Source organism: Gorilla gorilla, chromosome 2 (assembly GCF_029281585.2).
Source record: "Gorilla gorilla gorilla isolate KB3781 chromosome 2, NHGRI_mGorGor1-v2.1_pri, whole genome shotgun sequence".
Lineage (NCBI taxonomy): Eukaryota > Metazoa > Chordata > Mammalia > Primates > Hominidae > Gorilla > Gorilla gorilla.
The window spans coordinates 176,448,092-176,466,296 of NC_086017.1; the positions used below are offsets into that span (position 1 = coordinate 176,448,092).

The following is an 18,205-nucleotide window of genomic DNA, read 5'->3' on the forward strand; positions in this document are numbered from 1 at the left end:
TGTAGAAGGACCTGGTGGAAGGTGATTGGATCGTGGGGATGGTTTCCTTCATGCTGTCCTCATGATAAAGAGTGAGTTCTCATGAGAACTGACGGTTTAAAGGTGTTTGGTGGTTTCGCCCTGACTGTCTCCCTCTCTCTCTCTCTCTCTCCTGCCACCCTGTAATATGTGCCTTGCTTCCTTTCCCCTTCATCTTCCATCAGATCATGAGGTTCCTGAGGCCTCCTAGCCGTGCTTCCTGTGCAGCCTATGGAACTGTGAGTAAAGTCAACTTCTTTTCTTTATAAATTACCCAGTCACAGGTAGTTCTTTATAACAATGTGCAAAAGGACTAATAGAAAGAAGTAGTATATGAAAGTCAGCATTATATTTAGTGCAGGGATGTTGAGCTGTAACACTGCATCATTTAGGCTCTCTTTTTTGAGAGAAATGTGTCACTCCTAAGTGCCAAGAAATCTACAGCTTTCCTCCAATAATTGACATATTTCCTTTTGTAGATAATGTGAACTGGGCAATAAATCATATTTTATTTTTTGCTTTGTCCACCACAAAGTGATATTTAAAACTTGCAACTCTTTTTATAAAAATAGCTTCACACCCTATTGACCTGCACAAATCTGGCCCAGCTTTCACTCAGTTTTTGGATTTCACTTGAATTCTTATTTTTTATTTTATTGTAGGTATTTTTAAAAGTATCCTTATTTTTTTAATGGAGCAGTATAAAATAAACAATTTAAAATACAGAGGGTAGAAAAAAGAATAAATGCAGTAATTGAGGCAGTCATTCAAGGTCAGAAAATTGAAAATAAGGAGTTAAAATAGGCAGGCAATGGAAAATCCACAAACGGGCAATGATTGAAGGTCTAAGTTAGCATTCAAGCAGTCAGCCTGAGGATATCTGTCATCTGACTTCTAAAAGATTGGAGTATGGGGAAAATTACCAAAACAAGCACTTAATGCAGCTTATACCCAGGCTTAACAGCTAGCACATAAACTAAGGAAAAATCTAGGTGAGAAACCCAGCCATTCTTGATAACTCTCTTACCCTTAGCCCCTGTCTTTAGGGCATCAGGTCTAGCTCATCCAGTCTGGAAGACCTATTTAATAGTAGTTTCTTTATATCCATCTCCCAAAGGCAGAGGTCTCTTCAGGAATACCACAGTGGCCTCATCTTTGGTCTTTCTCCTTCTTTTGTCTTGCCTAATGAAATTATCACATTTTAGCCAGAGTTATCTTTTAAAAATAATTGGCATAAATATGTCTCTACTATGCTTATATCCCTAAAGTGCTTTCTAATTTCCAATAGCATGTTATCTCTGGGGGCTGATTTGACTTCTCACCTGCTTCATATTTTTGGAATGGGTCCTTTTACTTCCTGCCTTAGGGTTATTTCACATAGTGCCATTTTTTTGGGAGGGGGCGCTAGATTCCTGTCTTCCTTCTATCCCTATGCCTAGTGATTCTCTCTCATTATTTGCATCCAATCTCACATGGCATTGCCTTAGTGATGAATTCTGCCCTGACCTCTCAAGCTAGGGCAAGAGCCGTAGCTGTAAGCTTTCAGAACACGCTGTACTTACGCTTGTCTTAGTGATGTCTGTACCTCTAGCATCTAGCAGTTTCTGGCACACAGTCATTCCTCTGTAAACTGCTATTTAATAAAGAAATAAGTGACCAACAGCAAGGGTTATTTCACAGTAATTTTCATAAAGTTGAACCAAACATGTTAAATTCTTTCTAGCTAAGGTCAGAAAGGGCACTGGTGACAGAGTCATAGCTGAGCAGGTTAGATATATTTTCAAGATTTCAGAGTTAAAAGGAGATGAGATCAATTGCTTCTGTAGCCACAATGAGACTGCAATCAGTTAATGGATGCCAGAGTTGGGAACTCTATGATTCTGGATGATAAGGTCAACATGTCATCCTAATAGCATCCCAGCTAAGAGCACTTGCATAGTTGATGCTTTTTAATACAGTGTGAAAGTATAGAATCCTCCTGAAACCTTATACCACTGAAAAATTGTCAAGTTATTCTTGAGTGATCTTTGAATCAGAATTCAAAGAAAAAGACAGAAAGATTTTGGTCATTGAAGATATGAAGCAATCTTATGATCACCATATTGTCTTCATGCTCATTATTTTATGTGGGAGTTAATCTATGTTGGGGCAGAAAATAGTGTGAAAAGATGAATATTTAAATGCCATTATGGGTGTATATATTGTATTTATTTATTTGGTGTATTTTGTACTAATTTCATTAAATACGTTCAGGATTTCATTCTTTGGCTCAATGATTGATGCTACCTGCTGATTGTAAGAAATATTATCACATTTTAGTGAAATTCTTTTATTACAAAAATCAGAGAAGCCCATATAGAAAACTCAGAAACTTCAAAACACTAAAAATTACTCCAGTCATCCAAAAACCACTTGAGTTACTTTTCTGGCATCTTGCCATGTGTTTTCGAAAGGAAAACTCCTAACTTGAAAATATAACCTCAGAAAAAACAAAGAATACACAATCGAATGTAAGAGATAAGGCAGCTCAGGAAAAGGACCTGAGGCTGTGAACTCACTGCTGCTTGGCAGAAGCTGTGAATCAATCATACAGCTTGCAGGAGAGATGATTTTGTGATATAAAAACGAAAGACATTGGTTTAGTTAATTTGCATGAACTGTATATTTTCAATTAAACGTGGAACTATTTCATTTATTTATTTATGTTTTGAGATGAGTCTCACTGTGTTGCCCAGCCTAGAGTGCAGTGGCATGATCTAGACTCACTGCAACCTCTGCCTCCCGGGTTCAAGCAATTCTCCTGCCTCAGCCTCCTGTGTACCTGGCGCGTGCAACCACGCCCAGCTAATTTGTTGTATTTTTAGTAGAGATGGGGTTTCACAGTGTTAGCCAGGATGGTCTCGATCTCCTGAACTTGTGATCTGCCCACCTTGGCTTCCAAAAGTGCTGAGATTACAGGCATGAGCCACCATGCCCGGCCTAAATATTGAACTATTTCACTACTACATGGCCATGGCCACTACAATAACTATTCATTGATTTTGCTTTTTTTTGTTTGTTTGTTTGTTTTTTTACATTTTACACAGAAGTCTTCCATCATAGAGACAAAATCTTAGTATGAATAGCACTGCATTTTGAATTGCTAATTTTCTTATAATAAAGTTCTCATTTTTAAAGTATTCTACATTATATGTAATCTATTTGTTTCTTTTCCTTTTTTATTTTATTTATTTATTTATTTGGAGACAGGGTTGTACTCTGTCACCCAGGCTGGAGTGCAGTGGCACAATCACAGGTCCCTGCACCTCAAGCTCCTGTGTTCCAGCAATTCTCCCCCCTCAGCCTCCCAAGTAGCTGGGATTACAGGTGTATGCCACCAGGCCCAGCCTATTCTTCCTATTTTCAGTATTAAAACTTGAGACTGATTCCAACAACCTTAAGATTCTGCCCTGACCCATTAATAAGAATAAGAGAAATGGACATAGGTCACCATTTTACCTGATAAAAAACTGTTTATGCTTTTATTGATTAGTGGACAGTTACATAATTAGAATGCAAGAAAATGAGTGTTATAATTTCTTTCTTATTCATTGATAGTTTTTATTTTGTTCTGCTTTTACTGTCCTGAACATTCTATGTAATCAATGTGGCAAATTTCATAGATTTCCAATATCGCATACATATTTTAATACATTCTTAGAAATTTGGAATTCCTACAATTTATGTCACTGGAGTCAGAAATGTAATAAACTTACATGCTACAATATGTTTGTACTGATAATTTTGACCCATTTCTTTCTGAAATGAATAAGTTTCTATCCTGCCTTAGCAAGTAGGTGATTCTGAATATAACTTATACTTCTTTTTTATGATTGTGAGGTTTTTCCTCTTTTCCAAAGAGGAGATTATATATATATATATTCCAAAAAGTATTCTATGCCACATCCTTTGAGGTTCAGTGCTATAATTATTTTCTCTATTGGTAGCAATGGCAATTTATCTTCACCCCTTTATTTCTAAATATGCTTATATCTTCCTCTTTCTAAACTAATCCTTTGGTTAGAGCCTCCACTTTTCTATAAATGTTGTTCAAGTTCTGCCTTCTTTGTTAAATGTCAAACATCCACCATTTATCTCCCTACAGGCTTCATGTCTCCCCCAAACAATTCAGAGAACCTTTTCTTGGTCTTCTTCATTTTTATCTGCTCTGCCTCCTCTTATGTTGAATTTTGAATGTCAGTAACAGAAACCAAAAATAGATATTTTTATACAATACTGTACAGTTTGTGCTACACAATAGCACAAACCCCAAATCAAAGTATTTTATAAAAGTTATTATAATCATAAAATGAACAAAGCTATTATTGAATTAATCTATATGCTCCTACTGATAGCAATTTTAAAACAAGTTATAAATTTTACATTGTGAGGTTCACGAAAGGTAGAGTACAAGGACTTACGCACCTTAGATATGTCAAAAATTTGATAAAGGGACTTTTTATTGTTTGAAGCTTCATTGTAATTGTGTTTTATAATATTAAAAGAAATTTTAAACAGAGGTAATGTAAATTTACATGGACCTTTCTCTCTCTTTCATTTAGCCATGGATATAATTATTGCACTCACTAATTGATGAGATGTCATGTCTGATGCCAAGTTTTCTTATCACTCTATCCTTAATAATTCTGATTGAGAAGAGAATGTTTAGTAGTCTATTAATTTGCTATTCAGTTATTTGGACACTGAACAATGTAACCATTTAATAAAGTTTATGTTCCAATTTGGTTATGACTCTGCCTTATACAGAGTATCCCAAAGGATAGGTATTCTGAAGTAGTGCTATAGGAAGAATAATAGTATTATTGATAGAAAACAAAGTTGAGATAGAAGGCTTTTTTTAAGTTCTAGCTGTAAAAAATTTAGGACTATGGTGAGATATTCAGTGTCAATATTCTCGAAAAGGTTGGAGATATGTAACAAAAACTTATAAAAGAAAGCAGAGATAAATATATTTTAGCATCATCAGTATACAGCCATTATTGAGGATCAAAGCAAGAGAAGAAATATAGAGAAAGAGCATCATTTTTTCATTTTTTCTTTTTTCTTTTTTTCATTTTGAGACGGAGTCTCACTCTTTTGCCCAAGCTGGAGTGCAGTGGCATGATCTCAGCTCACTCCAAGCTCCACCTTCCGGATTCACGCCATTCTCCTACCTCAGCCTCCCGAGTAGCTGGGACTACAGGCTACAGGCACCCGCCACCACACCCGGCTAATTTCTTTTTTTTTTTTTTTTGTACTTTTTAGTAGAGACGGGGATCATTTTTTCTTTGAGCTTCAAGAAATATCCATATTTGGAGGGTTAGTGCAGAGAGAATGCAAAGGGACAGACAGATAATGACTAGTCAGGTGAAAGGAAGTTTAAGAATATGAAATTTTAGACAAAAAAAGGATCATATTTAAGAATAAAGAGTTGGTTAGAGGTAATGAATTCTGCAGCAAAATTTACAGGAACTAAAGCCTAAAAGTGCACATTTGATTACTCCATAGGAAGTCTAAGTTATATTTAAAGTATACGTTCATATGGTTGTGGGTGAATAGCCAGATTGAGAAGATTAAGACGAAGAGGTTATAAAATAAAAAGTAATTGGCACAGAACACTAAATTGAGAATTTTGCGGAAAAAAGTTCATATTTTTGCCTTTGAATGCTGTATCACTCTGTCACCCAGGCTGGAGTGCAGTGGCGCAATCTCGGCTCACTGCAACCTCCGCCTCCGGGGTTCAAGCGATTCTCCTGCCTCAGCCTCCCGAGTGCCTGGAATTACAGGCACCCACCACCACGCCCGGCTAATTTTTGTACTTTTAGTAGAGATGGGGTTTCACCATGTTGGCCAGGCTACTCTCGAACTCCTGACCTCAGATGATCCACCTGCCTCAGCCTGCCAAAGTGCTGGGATTACAGGCGTGAGCTACTGCGCCTGGTCTTTGTGTCTTTCTTTTCCTATCTTTCTTTTCTGATGTTTTAAGTCAGTATATCTGACTAGGGAACTGTGTTGACATTGCCTGTGTCCTGACAGCAATGGAAGCTGGAATCATAAAGCTGGAGTTCCTTCTGACACATGAAGTATGTTCAAGAGGTGATTGAGAGCTAAAACAGGGCAAAAAAAAAAAAAAAAAAAAAAGTCCACCATTACATTTTATGGATCATTTCTGTTTTGAAGGAGTATAAAACCTATTTTGAGGAATAGTGTAAAATTGTAAAAATACAGTCAACTAGTTAAGGAGAGTCTTAAGGGCCAGACTAATGAATTGAGACTGCTTGGCAAAAGAGTGCTTTCATGGAAGCAAACAAAGTAATATTGCATTGTTTCCAGAAGATTAATTTGGCTACAATATATGGAAGATAAATAACAATGGGATCAATTAAACTAGTCCAGAAGTATTTGCAATATTGAAGTCAAGATACATCATGAGTCCTGCCTCTTCGGTCCTCGTGGCAGTAGGATTGAGAAAAGGTGGGGAACAGGACCATAATATATATACTGTGCAAGCAGACAACTGATGTGAGACCATGTGAAAAATACCATAGTTTGGTTGACTGTGTTAAGTACCTGAGAAGAAAGGAGGGCAAGGGGAATTCGATTTTTGACTTGATAGAATTTACTGTGGAATATTCAACATTCGAGTAAACATCGGTTTTGGGGAACAGACATTGACAGGGAAGAAGAGAGTAGTAAGGCAAGCTTTTTAAAATATAAATGTTAGTATTGAAATTCAGAAGAGATACTTTTTTCTCTGAAACTAAATGATAGAACAAGAGATATATGTGAAAAAACTAATCTACTGTGAGTTTGGGAGAAACTTACCTGAGGAAGTTCACACTGGAAATTATTAAACAATGTATAAATTGGAGATTTCAAAAGAATATGTAAATATTGATATTGCTTTCTTGGGAGTGTGCAAAAAAATGAAAAAAAAAGTATGTGAATTAAATAATGTTTTGCAGTAGTGAGTTCCCAGTAAAACATTAGTATCATGATTGTTTTGGGGGGAATTTGGCTTTATGCATTTAAGTCTTTATTCCCCAAGAATTCATTCCCAGTAAAACATTAGTATCATGATTGTTTTTGGGGGAATTTGGCTTTATGCATTTAAGTCTTTATTCCCCAAGAATTCATGGTCTAGCCTGGCCCGGAAACAGGGAAAGGGAAATAAAACTCTGGGGAAATCTGAAATTGCGATAGATGCCGTGGTGGAAACCAAGATTTTGATGAGTCCATTCTAATTAGAGGTTCAAGATCTGTGTGAATTGGCAGGATTGAGGAATAGGAGTTGATACTGGGAATAAGAGCAAGTTTAGTGAACTTGAAAGGAAGAAAATGTAAAAGGTGTATCATAATGCAGAGAAAGTACCTAATTCAGGAGTTCTATGTCATGTCCATGCAGATTGGATTACGATATAGATCTTGAAGAACATAACAGATGTCAAGGAAAGGCGTTATTAGGTAGAAGATGATTGGCAGTAGGAAAAACAGAATTGAAAGGATAATGAGGAATACTAAAAAAGAAAACAAATAATCCAGGTATTCATTTTTTGTCAACCAAAGGGGTCACATTTTGGAGGAATTTTAGTGTTTAGTAGGTGAGAAGGTTTATAAAACCTCTAGAAAGATCATCATAATCTCACTTGAATTTGAGGCCTCAGAGGGAAAACTGAGCTTGCAAAGCTGCAAGCACACAAATTTACAAGGAGTATTATAGGCTTAAATAGGATGAAATAGACAGGGTGAATGTTAATAAATTATTGTTTTGCAGTTTAGAAATCTACCTTTTTCCTCCCTCTCCTCATCTGCTTTAGCAATATGTCTCCTAAATGATGTTGGAGCCAACGGGGATATTAGTTTTAAAATCATTCTTTTACATTCCATGTTCTTTTGCTCTAAGATGTCTATGTGTAAAATCAGGCCAACTTGTACGTATTTGTTGAATTAGGGTATATTCTTAAATTTAAAATGTAAGACATTTATATGATCTTCATTCAACAATGGCTGTTTTTCTGTTTGATATGCCTTCCCCATTCTGCCTCTCTTCCATTCTAAATATTGATATCAACAATGTTGAAATTGTAGATAAAATTAATGAAAGTTATTTTCTCCATTCCTTTCTAATTCTTCCACCAAATACATATGATGTCTCCCTCTCTTGATCTTGGCTAGCATTTATCAATAATTTTTATACTTAACGTATGTTTTATTTCTTATCATTGCTATATCCCAATTGTTGTGCACTTTTCTTCTTTGCATACTAAATTGTAAATTGACTCCTCTTTGTATTCCCTGTAGTGCTTAGCATGCAGTTTTATAGAAAATAAACACCCGTATTTGTTTGAAGATTTGCTATTATAGTGACTATAGTTTTTCATTTGATCCTGTCTTCTTTTTGTTTATTCAACTATGTCATCTTTCAGATTATATTTTGTATTCTGCAATGTATTAACATAGTGTCATCCATTTTCTTTATATGTCTTCATAGCTTTGGGAATAAGGTTTTACATACACGAAAGATAGTTTTTGTCTATAGTTATATTAACTCACTGATTAATTTACCTTTGAATTTTTCTACTGCTTGTAATATTTGATAAAAAGAATTGCAGTAAAAATTATAGTAATTGTAGTTAGCTTCAAATTGTAGTTAGCTTCAAAGAACTTGAAATAACAGTCTCTTAAATGATCTCAAAGACCTACCTGTCTCCTCTAACAAAGAGAAATATTGTATAAATCATGAACATCTAAAATTAGCTCATAAAATGTTTCTTAAAAAGAATATGTTCTTAGATGTCATTTTAGATAAATAATTTTAATATAATAAAATTTTAAAACGACTGAAGTATCTATTACAATAAAGTAAATAGTGGTCCTATAATAAAGTGCTTAATGGAATATATTGCAACAGAAATATTTCTGGAAGAAATATTTAATAGTAATTTATTTCATAATAGCATAATCTTGGCAAAATTTCTTATTATAAATGCCGAGATATATAAACAGAAGTGTTAATATTCATTTGAAATTATTAAAGCAAAACAAACACATTTGATATTATACTACAATGTTATCTATGCTGTGTCAATGTAAACATTGAGCTATTTGTTCATGTGATATTAGACTAATTTTTGTGTATGTAGTTTATTTATCCACATGCTTTTACACCTAATCAGGCTGCAGGTGCAATAGCAAAACATTAGTGAAAAATAACGTCAGAACAACAGTTCTTGCTTATATTTGTAAACAAAATATGAAACCCCAAACTCTGAAACTGGTACTGTTATTTCCATTTTTTAAATGAGAATAATTAAGGGCCCCTCAGTGAGGTGTGTCACAATTCTGGTTCACAGGAAGAGAACTCTGAGACAAAATTTACAGTGCAACACAGTTATTAGTAAGTGCCTTGGAACTGGCCTCTGTGGAAGAAAAAGGAATGAAGTAAGATTAGGCAGAGGTGGCTCACGCCTGTAATCCCAGCACTTTGTGAGGCCGAGGCGGGCAGATCACGAGGTCAGGAGATCGAGACCATCCTGGCTAACAGGATGAAACCCCATCTCTACTAAAAATACAAAAAATTAGCCTGGCGAAATGGCGGGCGCCTGTAGTCCCAGCTACTCAGGAGGCTGAGGCAGGAGAATGGCGTGAACCTGGGAGGCGGAGCTTGCAGTGAGCCGAGATTGCGCCACTGCACTCCAGCCTGGGCAACAGAGCGAGACTCCGTCCCCCCCCCCCTCCCCCGCAAAAAAAAAAGACTAGGCAGAGGGAGAGCTCCAGTTTTAAGGCTGGACAATTTTAGGAGACACATCAGGGAACTTCAGAGCTAAAGTGGACCTGTAAGAACTGTCCCAGGATGAGCTGAAATGAAAACACTTACAGTCATTGGATGTACCCGCCGGAAGAGTGTGAATTGGGAGAAATTCTTCAGCTCAAACAACCCCTTAAGGGCTAACAGCTGTAGGCTTCTGCCAATAGCACTTTCAACAGCTGGAGCATCACGTTTTTCCTTGAAGGAGGATCTACACTGCTACACTGAGTGTCTCTCTGTTCATCACAAGGTTGCTGGACCAAGACCAGATATGTTTATTACTCAAGTCTCGTTTTTATTGTTTTGTTTTGTTTTGTATTGTTTTACCACTATGCTACAAATCCCTTCTCTTCCTCTCCTTTGTAGATCCTGAAACTCACCCAGTAAATTGAAAGCCTCTAGCCTCAGTCCATGGCTCCTTTTGGCAGTACCATAGCTTCTTTTTCACTGTCCTCCACTGAGCATGCCTCAGGACTATAGAAAGACAATGATCCCCACATTTACGAAGCCACTCTACTGAGCTGTACTTTGAAGATTGGTACTTTCAGTTTGAGAATACTTTAGCTATATTTATCTGTTGATTTACTCAAGTAAATTAACTATTATTTGCCAGCAAATTGCAAACCCCAGTTTGGGAATAGAATGAAGAGGAGAGTGGAATGGTCCTGATTCACAGAGGTTTTTCATTTCATTGGTTCTTTAGATTGATCACAACTCCCTTGTTTCTGGGAATGATCGGACCACAGATTTTGTCACTACCCACTTCTACCCTCAAAATTATTTCTTCTTACGGGCGTCCACCAAAGTCTAAAGCCTAGGAACCTGTACCAGGAATTTTCTGCCTCAAATGAAATTTCTTTCTCAACCTATTTGTGCTATGGTGGTTAAGGGTCTTTTTTCCTAAATTTTTGATGATGTGCTCCAACACACCACTCTTTCCCATGGGACTCACTGGTGTTTATGTAAATGAAATTTTGGTTGATCAAGGTGCCCACCAAATGTGGACTTGCCCAGATTTCTAGTGTGTTTTATTCTTAGAAACCCATTCTGGGACCACAGGTACCTGGATATGAAGAAATGAATTGATAGAATATTAGAATAATTGCAAGACAAACATTCCTACTGTGGTGGCAATTGGCTGTTGACACTGAAATTTTTAATTGCATTTTTAGAATTTCAAAATTGGTAAAAATGTGTTGCACATGTGATGCTAGGAGAAGCTGGCCTTGCTGTTATTCACTGTTTCAATCTTTACACTTGTAGGAGTAGCTCTGTTATACAATTTTGGCCAATGTCTGCTGAAAAATTTCTGGAAAATCTTTCTCTCCCCTGATAACATATCCAGATATCGGAGACACAGACCCCTCCTCTTAATTCTTCCCTTAAATGCTGACATGATGCCTTGAGCTGAGTTAACCATCTTGTGACCAAGAGAAGAAAGCTAAATTAATTTCAGAGACTCTGATCCTGATATTGTTATGTAAGCTGTGAAACCAACACCAGCAGATCGCTACCTTCAGTCCTCTTGTTATCGGGGAAAACTAACCCGAGTTATAGCCACTGTTGGACTGGTATTCTGTTACATTATGATTAAAATATGCCTGTTATAAACAATGGTGTGTAAATTTAAAATGGCATGTTATAAATTTATAAGGAGACACTTAACTATGAAATCAAAACACTTATTTCAACATAATGAGTTCCTTCTATTTTTATATATGGGAAAATCAGATTGTAAACTGCTTGGTGAGTATGGATTTCAAATAAATGGATTTCATTAGTTAAAAAAAGAAAAGTCTAATGGCAACAGATTCAGATCCACCATTTCCACAGTAGGAATAGCTTTGCCTATGGAGTAAAACACTCCAAATCTATTGGATAGGAATATGTTTACTCTGAACTGTGCTAGGATGAGCCCTGAGTAGTTTTCCTAAACTACTTTTTCTTGACTCTTTTTCTAAATTGGTTCCAGGACTTCCTAGTTGTATAATCATGGGCAAGTTCATTTTCCTGTATGTCCTACTTTTAATATGTTAATAAGCACATTTTTGAAATAGGATTTGTTTGATTATTCAGTGAAAAATATTTGAAAAGTTCAAATATTGCCTGGAATGTAGTAAGTGCTCAATGATTTTAGATTTATTTTATGACTAGCTAATTCTTCTTAAAAACATGCGTTTTCCCTACCTATCTTAGTATATTCAGCCAAGATAGAATCAGGTCTTGTGACCTCAGATCCATTTTGATTTTTTAAGGTGGTTTGCATATTTTTGCTCTGATTAATTATGCATTGTTATAATTAAAATTTAATTTAGGAAGAAATCTTTTTTCCACACAACTGTCTCTCAATTTAAAATGTAGATAATTTATGTGTTTTTGAGAAAAACAGAGAGAAAGAATACTATTCACATACATATATAAATATATATTCCCTCTTAAATTTTGATACGATCCAGTATAAACAGTCATGGGGTTGAGAATCAGGGGCTTGTATTCAGGGTAGTTTAAAAGTTCTTCTGAGTATCAAAGACATTATTTTTATTTCGTTTATTTATTTATTTAGAGACAGAGTCTCACTGTGTTCCCTGGGCTAGAGTGCAGTAGTGCAATTTTGACTCACTGCAACCTCACCCTGCTGGCCTCAAGTGATCCTACCACCTCAGCCTCCCAAGTAGCTGGGACCACAGGTGTGTGCCACCATGCCCTGCTAATTTTTGTACATTTTATACAGATAGGGTTTCACCATGTTGCCCACACTGGTTTCAAACTCCTGAGCTCAAGTGATCCATCCACCTCAGGCTTCCACAGTGCTAGGATTACAGGTGTGAGTCACTGCACCCCATTTCAATGAAATTATTGAAACTCACTATCCATAATAGCCTCTTGCAAAGTGCTTCCTACCCAACATTATTTCCTTGTCAATTACTACGCAGGTTTTCTGAGATTACACTCTTAACTCATGAGGTTTCTGAGCACTTTGAAAACCTCCCACAAAACTTTTAAATAAAATTATGATACAATTTAAAAACTTGAGGAGCCCTCCAGATGAAAAATCCTGGGAAAAGATATCACATATTGAGCCAAAATAGTTTTCACCTGCATTATTAAAAAAAATTTAAAAAGTTGATCAACTTCTTGCTTCAGATTAATGAGCACTCATTCAGAACAATAGGACACAATCTGTCAAGATTAAATAAACAACTAAACTGTAACCTCACTGAATAGAGCAAGGGTTTCATATTTTAAAATCTAAACTCTTAATTGAAGTTAGCGAATTATATAGAGATTGCTGATGGCTAATGCTATCTGAATCTTTATTGATATTAAGGGTGATTTTATTTCATTTAGTTGTGATGTTTATATTCACCATTTCCAATAAAAAGGCTATTTACACTTCATATTCATGGAAATAACAAGAATGAGGCAAAATATTTTTTTCTTTCCAATACACTAGATTTTAAAATAATTTTGTTTTAACCACCTTAAAATCCTCTACCATTTTCAATAAAACCAACCATTCTACTGAAAGATGGGGTCACTTTACAATTTGGGGGGAAAAGTTTCAGTGTAATGTAAGAATTTCTGATAACTCCATTGTTCTAAATTTAAAGATCCCGTTGAGTCCATTTGTAGACTGCTCATCAGTTATTAATATCTTTGGCGAAAGATATATGAGCATGTATAAAGGTGGCTATAATAATTATGACAGTGTTTGATGCAACAACAAAATAGCTATCAATGTTTTAACACTATGATTCAGAAAATATACTAAATAATTAACATATAATTCTCTATTATTTGGCCAACAAATGAAGTAATTTCATTATTTAAATTATCTAGATAAAATTGAAGCTTTGGGGGGTTAAGTTATGGAGTGAAATTTCATCAGAAACTAATTTAAACTCAGATATTTTGGACTTCAAAATCTGTGCTTTTAACCAACAATAATTTATAGTACTTATTTATATATACACAAAATGAATAAACAATTGTATTAGTCCATTCTCACACTGCTATAATGACATACCCAAGACTGGGTAATTTATAAAGGAAAGAGGTTTGACACACAGTTCAGCATGACTGGCAGGTCTCAGGAAACTTACAATCATGGCAGAAGGGGAAGCAAATATGTCTTTCTACACGTTGTGGCAGCAAGCAGAAGTGAGAGTGAAGTGGGTGAAAAGCATCTTATAAAATCACCAGATCTCGTGAGAACTCAGTCACTATAATGAGAACAGCAGGGAGGTAACCAACCCCATGATTCAATTACCTCCCACTGGGTCCCTCCCATGACATGTGGCGTCCCTCTCGTGACATCTACAGTTCAATATGAAATTTGGGTGGGAACACAGCAAAACCATATCAACAATTATACATTTTCATGTTAATTATATAAGTAGCTAATGATAAAAATTGAAAGTATAATTAGGTGTACTGGTTCTATTAGCCAATTTCATATTATTGAAACAAATATATTTTAGAGTCATCATACTTTCTAGAATTAAATATATTTTTCTCACACAGTTTCCTTCTCAATTTTTCCCTACTTTCATTCAAGTTGTTCAAGACAACCTCAATATTAATAGTGCAAAGTGCTTTCAAATTTTCTCTTATCTTCCTCAACATTGAGAAATAAATGTTATGATCCCCATTTTACAGATGAACATCTGCTTTCTAGAATTTAGTTGTATATACAAGTGAAAACTTCATCATAACTTACTATGATAGAAATGATAGAGATTTTAGAATTCAGGAGTCTGACTTTAAATGAAATTTAGTAAAATAAGAACTGCTTTTTAAGTTACCACAGATGATATTACTAAAGGTTTTGCTAGTGCAAAATGTGTATCTTTATTTCCCCAGCCTCTTTCAGCAGCTTCCTAACTACTTGTCATTGATTTGCTAAACAAATTGCCGGTTTTTACTATTGGTGAAAACGGTCTCATTTCATTTTCTAATCCAGTATCTGTGCTTCTCAACAAAGCCCAATATCTGTGTTTCTCAATAAAGCCCAAATACCAGTGGCTTAATATTTGAAATGTTTATTTCTCATTGAGGCAACATTTGATGCCTGCCAGGTGTCTCTGTTTGGTGTCTTTCTTCTCAGCACTGACTCTAGGATTTAAGCTATTTCCATCTTTCTCTTCCATGCCTTCAGGAGAAAATGGTTGTCAAAGTCAACATGACAGGCGAGAGGGTTCATAGGCTCAGTAGGGAGTTTTAAATGGCTAGAGAAGTAAATTTTTTAATATTTTTTTCTGTCTACCTTACAGGTGACCAACATAATTACAAGGGTAACTAGAAGAGCACATGGAAATAGTCTCTGTCACAGCCTTTTATTAAAAGATCTTACTAACTTTCAAAATCAGATAAAACCCATAAAAGAACAGTACTATCAAGATAATAGAAATAATTTTTAAATTAATTTTATTTTTAATTGACAGATTATAATTGTATATATTTTGGGGGTACAAGGTGATGTTTTGCTATATGTGTACAATGATTAAATGATTAAATCAAACAAATTCACATATCTAGCACTTCATTTACATACCGTTTGTTGTAGTTAGACATTTGAAATTTACTCTTATAAATTTTGAAATATAAAATACATTATTATTAACTATGATCACCCTGCTGTGCAATAGATTTCAAAAATTTATTTCTCCCAGCTGCAACTTTATACCCTTTGACCAACATTTCCGCATTTCTTCCTCCATCCTTCAGCCTCTGGTAACTACCATCCTACCCTCTACTTCTATGAGTTTGACTTTTTGGGTTCTACATATAAGTGAGATCATGTAGTATTTTTTTTTGTTTTGTTTTGTTTTGTTTTGTTTTACAAGTATTAGCTATTTTTATTGTACTAATTTTGAAGTTTCTTTTTTTTATTATACTTTCAGTTTTAGGGTACATTGTGCACAACATGCAGGTTAGTTACATATGTATACATGTGCCATTTTGGTGTGCTGCACCCAGTAACTCGTCATTTAACATTAGGTATATCTCCCAATGCTATCCTTCCCCCCTCCCCCCACCCACAACAGGCCCCGGTGTGTGATGTTCCCCTTCCTGTGTCCATGTGTTCTCATTGTTCAGTTCCCACCTATGAGTGAGAACATGTGGTATTTGGTTTTTTGTCCTTGCCATAGTTTGCTGAGAATGATGGTTTCCTGCTTCATCCATGTCCCTACAAAGGACATGAACTCATCATTTTTTATGGCTGCATAGTATTCCATGGACTAGTATAAACTAGTTCAACCATTGTGGAAGTCAGTGTGGTTATTCCTCAGGGATCTAGAACTGGAAATACCACTTGACCCAGCCATCCCAGTACTGGGTATATACCCAAAGGATTATAAATCATGCTGCTATAAAGACACATGCACACGTATGTTTATTGAGGCACTATTCACAATAGCAAAGACTTGGAACCAACCCAAATGTCCAACAATGATAGACTGGTTTAAGAAAATGTGGCACGTATTTGTCTTTCTATGCTTGGCTTATTTCACTTACATTAATGTCCACCAGGTTCATCCACGTTGCCTCAAATGACAGAATTTCCTTCTTTTTTAAGGCTGAAGAGCATTCCATTGTGTATACAACATTTTCTTTTTCCGTTCATCCATTGATGAAAACTAAGGTTGATTTAATTACTTGGCTATTTTGACTAGTGCTGCAATGAACATGAGCATCGTGATTTGGCACAGTCATTTCAATTTTATTTTTGGATATATAACCAGAAATGAGATTACCCGATTATATGTAATTCTATTTTTAGAATTTTTGAGAAATCTCCATGCCATTTTCTGTTGTGGCTGTATTAATACACATTTTCATCAATAGTGTACAATAGTTTTCTCCATATCCTTGCCAATACTTATATTTCATCTTTTTGATAATGGCTACTCTATAACAGCTATGAGGTGATAGAACACTGTGTTTTTAATTTGCATTTCCTTGATGATTAGTGATGTTGAACATTTTTTCATGAGCCTGTTGGCTATTTGTACATCTTCTTTTGATTAATCTCTGCTCAGGTTCATTGTCCATCTTTAAGTGGGTTGTTTGTTTTCTGGCTATTGAGTTGTTTGAATTCTTTATATATTTTGGATATGAATCCCTTATCAGATGTGTGATAGGCAAATATTTTTGCCCATTCTGTGGGCTGTCTCTTCAGTCTGTTGTTTTCTTTACCATGCAGGAGCTTTTTAATTTGATGCCATCCTATTTGTGTATTTTTACTTTCACTGCCTGAGCTTTTGGGGTCATATCAAAAAATTTATTGCCGAGACCAATGTTATGGAGCTTTTTCTCTATTATTTTCTAATAATGTTATGATTTCAGGTCTTATTTTAAGTCTTTAATCTATTTTGAGTTTACTTTTTTGTGTATGGTATGATGCAAGGATTCGATTTCATTCCTTTCATGTGCATACCAGTTTTCTGGACACCACTTATTGAAGAGACTGACCTTTCCCTATTGTATGTTCTTGGCTCCTTTGTCAAAAGTCAACTGATTGTAAAAGTGTGGGTTTATTTCTGGGCTTCTCATCCTGTTCCATTGGCTAATACATCTTTTTTTTTTTTTAATGCCAGTGCTATAGTGTTTTGATTACAATATAATTATGATATATTTTTAAATCAGAGTGTGTAATGCCTCCAGTCTTGTTCTTTTTGTTCAAGATTGCTTTGATTAGTCAGTATTTTTTGTGGTTTTATAAGCATTTTAAGATTGATGTTTCTAGTTCAGTCAAAGATGTTATTGAAATTTTGATAAAGGGTATATTGAATCTGCAGATTGCTTTGCGTAGTAGGTACTTTTAACAATATTAATTCTTCTGATCCTTGAAAACGGGCTATCTCTTCCTTTATTTGTGTTTTCTTTAATTTCTTTTACAACGTTTTATGGTTTTCAGTATATAGAACAATTTTATACTGGAAAATCTGAGACCCATTCCATGACACTTTACTAAGTATGTCAAAGTACAATAATAATTTTGCCCATTTATGCTACTAAGCAGCTGCAGTCACAAGATTAACCCTTATTAAACTGGTTTTATAAAATCATGATTTTATGCCCAGAAGAGAGAGGTCAAGGTAATGTAGTAAAACAAGCATTAGAAAGTTGTGGGATCTGGGTGATAAGTCCAGATCTAGCTGTGATCTAACCTGACGTATCTTATAACATTCTATACCTCACTGTCTTCATGTTTGAAATGAGAAGAGCAGCTGATGCATTGTGTTGCGTTATCTCCAGAATTCTACGGAATTCCAGAGGGAAGGACAGCAATGCTCAAAGGCATAATAAACGCTGGTGCTAGAACTTCTTGGTTTT

General features: G+C 35.4%; 1 long non-coding RNA gene across 5 annotated transcripts in view; it reads left to right on the forward strand.

Annotated features, from left to right (window-relative positions):
• Positions 1 to 18,205, forward strand: part of LOC129532269 (uncharacterized) — a 294,256-nt gene that overhangs the window by 137,655 nt on the left and 138,396 nt on the right. For 4 of the 5 annotated variants that reach the window (XR_008677928.2, XR_010132993.1, XR_008677931.2 and 1 more), the window contains exon 2: positions 204 to 257. The exons of the other annotated variant lie outside the window; for it this stretch is intronic. This is a non-coding gene — a long non-coding RNA (uncharacterized lncRNA). The remainder of the gene's footprint in view (positions 1 to 203; positions 258 to 18,205) is intronic. 5 annotated transcript variants of the gene reach the window in all.